We start from the raw sequence: 6,966 nt of genomic DNA, 5'->3' as shown, positions 1-6,966 counted from the left end.
CATCCGCTACAACATTCTCTTTCCCTGGTTGGTAACTAATCGTCACATCATAATCTTTGACAAGCTCTAACCACCGTCTCTGTGGCATATTAAGTTCTTTCTGGGAAAACAAATACTTTAAACTCTTGTGGTCTGTGAAAATTTCACACTTTTCGCCATACAAATGTCTCTAGATTTTCAGGGCGAAGACCACAGCTGCCAGCTCCAAATCATGCATAGGATAATTTTTCTCGTAGTCCTTCAACTGGCGAGAAGCATAGGCTATGACTTTTCCACGCTGCATCAGCACTACACCAAGACCCTTCTTTGACGCATCAGTATAAACAACAAAGTCCTCTGAACCACTGCGCAATGCAAGTATCGGAGCTGTCGTCAATCTATCTTTCAACTCTTGAAATCCCTTCTGGCATTCATTGGACCACTCAAACTTCACAGTCTTCCTCGTCAGATTGGTTAATGGCAGGGCAATCTTGGATAAATCTGAAATAAAACGACGATAATAACCCGCCAAACCAAGAAAACTGCGTACCTCTGATATAGTGGTAGGAATAGGCCACTTCTGAATTGCCTCGATTTTTACTGGATCAACAGCTATATAATCCTTGGAGACAACATAGCCTAAGAAAGAAATCTGCTCCAACCAGAACTCACATTTCTTCAACTTAGCATACAACCTCTTCTCTCTCAACAACTGAAGAGCAACTCGGAGGTGCTCTGCATGAAGCTCTCTGGTCTTGGAATAAATCAAAATGTCATCGATGAAAACAATGACAAAGCTATCCAAATACGGCTTGAACACACGGTTCATAAGATCCATGAAGACTGAAGGGGGATTGGTAGACCAAAGGACATCACAAGAAATTCATAATGACAATACCTGGTCTGAAATGCCGTCTTAGGGATATCAGACTCCCTAAATTTCAACTGATAATAGCCAGATCGCAGATCAATCTTCGAGAACACTGTAGCCCCTTGTAGTTGGTAAAAAAGATCGTCTATCCGTGGAAACGGATATTTATTCTTGATAGTCACCTTGTTGATCTCTCTGTAATCAATACACAGCCGCAAAGTCCCATCTTTCTTCTTGACGAAAAGAACCGGAGCTCCCCAAGGCGAAGAACTCGGTCGAATAAAACCTTTAATCAAGAGATCCTGCAACTGCGTCTTTAACTCTTTCATCTCTGTTGGGGCCATTCTATACGGAGCCTTAGAAATAAGAACCTTACCTGGAACTAGATCAATCACAAACTCCACATCTCTGTCCGGCCCCGGCATATCATCCTCAAATACATCAGGAAACTATCTCACAACATCAATATCATCAATATTCAACTTAACCATTCTATCCACATTAACAATCGAAGCCAAAAACCCATCACAACCTCTAAACAACAACTTCTTAGCCACAAGAAACGAAATAAAAGGAAGGACCAGCGAAGAACCTGCACTGGCAAGCATACCTTCCTTATTGCCTTCATCTGCAAATTTCACCGTCTTAGCAACGCAATCAATCACTGCACGATAGGTTGATAGCCAATCCATGCCAAGTATAATATCAAACGCAACCATCGGAATAACAATCAAATCAGCATAAACCACTTGCTCATCAATTTGAACAGAGCACACATACACAATAGATGTCGGGCACAACACATCCCCAGAAGGCAATACAACATTAAACTGGAGGGGAAGAACAGAAGGAACTATACCAGAAGATCTCAAAAATAATTCAGACATAAAAGAATGAGTAGCACCTGTATCAATCAATGTCATAGCTACTCTGCCTGAAATTAAAATAGTGCTAGAGATCACAGAAGAATCATAGTTTATACCTTCCTTCGTCATGGTGAAGATGCGACCCTGCACCTTCTCTTTATTCGCTCCTCTTGGACAGTCCTTGGCAATATGGCCTGCAGTGCCACATCGGTAACAAGTATGAGTACCAAATCTGCACTCTCCCCGATGATGTCTACTGCCCTTGGGACACAATGGCTTCTCAGGATCAAATGGAACTGCCGGTGGTTTAGGACTCGGCTCTAACTTGCCTTTTCCCTTGAAATTGCCTTTTCCTCTTTGGTTTGAACTTTGACCCCTTTGAGCAATGGCCTGCTGCCTCGTCTGTCTCTCTCTGGCAATGTCTTTCTCATCTTGCTCGGCCAACAAAGCCTTAGCCACAATCTCTTTGAATGTCACCGCCTTCGACATATTGATATCCCTTATGATTTCTGCTCTAAGGCCTCTAATGAAATGAGCACCCTTGTCTTTGTCATTGGAGGCAATGTACGGGGCAAATAGACAGCCCTCCTCGAACTGCAGAATATACTCATCGACATTCATACCTCCTTGATGAAGTTCCAAAAACTCATTCACCTTCTGAGCTCGAAGTGCATCTGGGAAGTACTTGTCATAGAAAAGATCAGTGAACTCTTGCCACTTCAATGCCGGAACATCCACACTAACTTTGGTAGCAATTCCACCAAATGCGTGCAGCTTTGACTAACATGAACACTGCACAACTGATTCTGTCCTTGTCTTCATAGTTGAGATGATCGAAAATCGCCTCAAGAGCTTTGATCCACTCCACGGCCACCAATGGATCGGTGCTTCCTGCAAAATCAGGCGGATCCATCCTCTTGAAAGCAGTAAAGTTCCCATCAGTCCCAACTGCTTGAGCCACTTGACCTCTCCCTTAGCCTCTACCTTGGCCTGTACCTTGCAAACGAAACAACTGCTGGATCTGCTCACTGTGAACCTTGGCTTGCTCTTTCAGTAGCTTGCCGAACTCATCGACAACTCTTGAAGATGAACTATCCTCACCCTCTGACGCCTTTCTCTTAGGAGGCATACTCCTACAATGTGCTCACATAATACATATCAATATATAACAATGAATAGCTGTAGAAGAAGACATACCCGGACTGTTGAAAGTAGACGAAGTCATATGCATTGGTCCGAAGAACGTTGCTCTGATACCACTAAATGTAACGCCTCTGACCCATTTTAATAAAATAGCAGCGGAATTTAAAATTTCTTCAAAATGGAAGGAGGATTCAAAATACATTTCAATATATATATATATATATATATATATATATATATATATATATATATATATATATATATATATATATATATCCAAAGTATATACATGATCAATCAAATGATACAAAAAAATGTAAAATATCATTTTTGCGATCATGTCAAAATGCTAGCAAAATAATCTTCTTCCTTCCCTCTCTTATGCATATGACCCCGGCTTCAAACAACGTCCCGGCTCGTCGCTCTTATCTGCATCACATGAAATAACTGAAATGAGTATAAAACTCAGCAAGTGGAACTCTTACATAGCAATAGGTACATATCATACTCTGAAAATCATAACTTTGAATACATTAAATACCATCAACTCTGAAATATAAATATCATAGTATGAATAACAATAACTATGGTATTTCTCTTTTCTCTATTGGATTGATATCTATATAGTATCTCTGTCTCTGCACCTAAATCCCATCGATATAAATCGAGAGGTATATAAGCCTATGGTCGTTGATCAACTAATTGCATGCAATCTCTGACTATGTATCTATCAATCCAATAAATCATTTAAACTCTCTCTTTGGCATTAAATCAAACATTTTGAAGACTCTTTTCTCTTGTATTCCCTTTTTCGCAATTGAGACATAAAATGCCTCCATAATATACAACAAAGTGTATCAATACGTAACATGAATCAAATGAAGGGAATAACATATTAAAACCATTGAAACACCATACATATATTATCATGTGAGCACAAGGAATGAAATTCCACTTACAACCAATAGAACCTTGAATCTAATCTCTTGGTTGAATTCCTACAACAATAAACTATGTATTGCACCATTAATAACTTAATAATCACAAACCCATACCATTAAATCCATAAAACCAACACCATCACCAAACCCAATAATTCTCCCAACACCAAAACCAAGAAATAATCAAACCCAGAAGCTTACCTTAGCTCCTTGAACCCAAAATAACTTTGTTCTAACTCCGGATTGAAGATTAATTGCCTGATTGATAGAAAGGATAAAAAGAAAATGAAGAACCCTACTTGGAATCGATGGAGGAGAGAAAAGAAGAGAAGGGAAATGATAGAAATGAGAGTTACAATCGGTTATAATGCCTAAATTCACCCAAAACACGCTTTTGTACTGTGCTGGGCGCTCGGGCGGTCATAAATTGCCGCCCTAGCGCGGACGTTTCTGCCCAAAACCCAAAGTTCCAGAAGTAGTGGCGCTCGGGCGGTCATAAATTACCGCTCGGGCGCCGCTCTGCGCACCGCCACGTTAAAGATCGTTTCTGAAACGCCTCTTCCCTTCCGAATTAGAAAAGGTGATAAATATGAAAGTTGTAGCCCTATGTCTGTTCTTGAATCTCTCCAAATTTCAGATCATTTGGAGGTCTGAGTAAAAAGTTATGCTAAATCGCCCAACATGTGTCACTGGAGGAATGATGAAACGCACGACACACTTAGGGGCACTTTTCGCTTATCTTCCACAATGATTTGAACAAAACCCAAAACAAGAAAGTTATAGCCTTATGTCTTATGTTTCTAATGGAAGAGGCCTCACCTTATTTGGATCAATATACAATTTATCATGAATCTAATCGTAACGCCGCTACAATAGCACTACACATCATCTATAACCAACCATATTATAAATCACAAATCGAAACTCTTAACATCCAAACTATACTTAAACTTGACCAAGTAGTCAATAAACTTATGAAAACTTAAACCGTACCGTTCACCAAGCTTGGCTATTATAGTAATGGAAATCATACTGGTATACATATCAAAGTACAAGTCCTGTACAGCATACATTCAATACAGACTAGGTTCAACAACTAGCTATCAAGTGTTCAAACCCTATCTATAGCAACATCAAAGTCCGTGATATCCACTCTAATCATGTTCTCTCGTCATCTTATCGACCCTGATCCTGTCCCACCTGTTGTCATGCACACATACAAACACGACAACAGCCGGATAATTCCGGTGAGAATATAATCCCATTATAAATCAACGAACATGCTATCATATAATCAATATAAAGCATGAAGCAGATATCAGATATATATCAAGGTCCAAAACATAAATAATATCAAAATATCAATCATACTCGTGACTCCACGACTCAGACTAGACTCAATCCTAGTCTAGAGATCCTGGTTTCCAGACATTGGTATTCCTATATCGACCAACAGTAATAGAAGAAACTCCAATTCGATCCACGTCGATATAACCAAACATCCAGTGTCTTGACCTATCCGTTACAGACTGTGGCACTATCGCCAATACACTATCTTGTGACATCGTGCAATGTGCCCGTGGCGATCCCACCACTATCAGGCACTTCTGTCACAAGATTACTCGACTAATACCTGCTTTCTATACATCCATAGAACAAGCATATCAAGTCAATTCAATATAAAATCAAATCAATACAGATAACAGCAATGAGTATGTGATTTAGGGAAACTCAAGTATGTCCTACTTGAGTCGATCTCACAATACCACATTGACTTATACCTTTCGTTTGTAGTCTCGGTCTGAAGCAATATCAGTTCTGAACTCAAGACTGTCTCTCTAAATCTGAAACGACATATCGAGATTCATATTATGAATATTCCATTCTCAATTCAACACTGAATCTTATTAATCTGGATTTAGTTCAAATCACGGCATAACGGCACAATCTCAGTATCTCCGTCAATACCATATCAACAGACATCAATTACAATTCATAACTCATATCCGATACAATCTGTAATTCATTCATAATCCAAATTTGTCCAATATCAATTGATATATTCTGAAAAATTATAACAATTTCATAATCAATCTGTTTCTCAATCTAACTTCAATTCTACGATGTCTAACATGCCAGGAACATCATATATGAAGTGTATTCGATTCCAACGATATCATAAATTCAAAACATGTCAGAACGTAACAAAACTTACGTCCAGTTGTAGCCTGCGTTGATAGGAACACAGTACCGAAGTCGAATTCAAAATCAGACAGACAGATTTCTCACAAATTGAATTGAACGTAATTCTCCTCCGAAAGCTCTCGTTTCTTTCTTGTTCAGGAATTGAAGGACGTATATATATACACACACACACACACACACACACACACACATAAACGTAACATGCATAAAGGCAAATGGCGCATCCTACATGCAACGCGTCTCGTGCAGATGCGCAACCCTACTCGGCGCATATGCGCGAGACATTATGTCTCGGCTCGTTGACGGCACAGCACCTCGCGCATATGCGCGCCCTCATTCGGCGCATATGCGCGAGGCCCTTGGTCATTTTACCCAAATCTCGGGTACCCTTGCGCACATGCGCGGATTCATGTCGCGCATATGCGCGAGGTTCTCTGGACATCTCGCGCATATGCGTGACCCAGCTCATCCTCGCACATACATCTTTTCATGTTAAATTCAAACCGTGTCTCGATTAATACTCTCATAATCACCTCAATTAATTAACAAATCATTTCAGATTAATAATGTAGCAAATTCCGGGCATTACAGATGTAATATTACGTATACAAAATGTTTGTATCCCCCATAATCTAAAAAATAATTAAAAATTATCGTTAATTTTAAAAATCACAAAAAAATTATCTTGCTTATTATTTTCATTAACTGAATTTTTTTTTATAATAATTTTTTTTAAAATTCTTAAGTTTTTTATAATCTCTAAAATTTTACATAAATTAATTAAGGCCAAAAATATTCTCTAATACATTTTACATTCTTAAAACTTGAAGTTGACGGTTTTAGTGTTTCAACTTCAAATTTCAGGAAAATGAAGTATTTTGTAATTTTAAAAAGAAAAGAAAGAAAAAAGAAGTTTGTTCAAGATATGGCTCTCATTTCTGGTTGCACGATATGTTTGTTG

Source organism: Primulina eburnea, chromosome 1 (genome assembly GCF_022965805.1).
Source record: "Primulina eburnea isolate SZY01 chromosome 1, ASM2296580v1, whole genome shotgun sequence".
NCBI classification, from domain to species: Eukaryota; Viridiplantae; Streptophyta; class Magnoliopsida; order Lamiales; family Gesneriaceae; genus Primulina; species Primulina eburnea.
Note: the sequence above shows the minus strand (reverse complement) of the source record.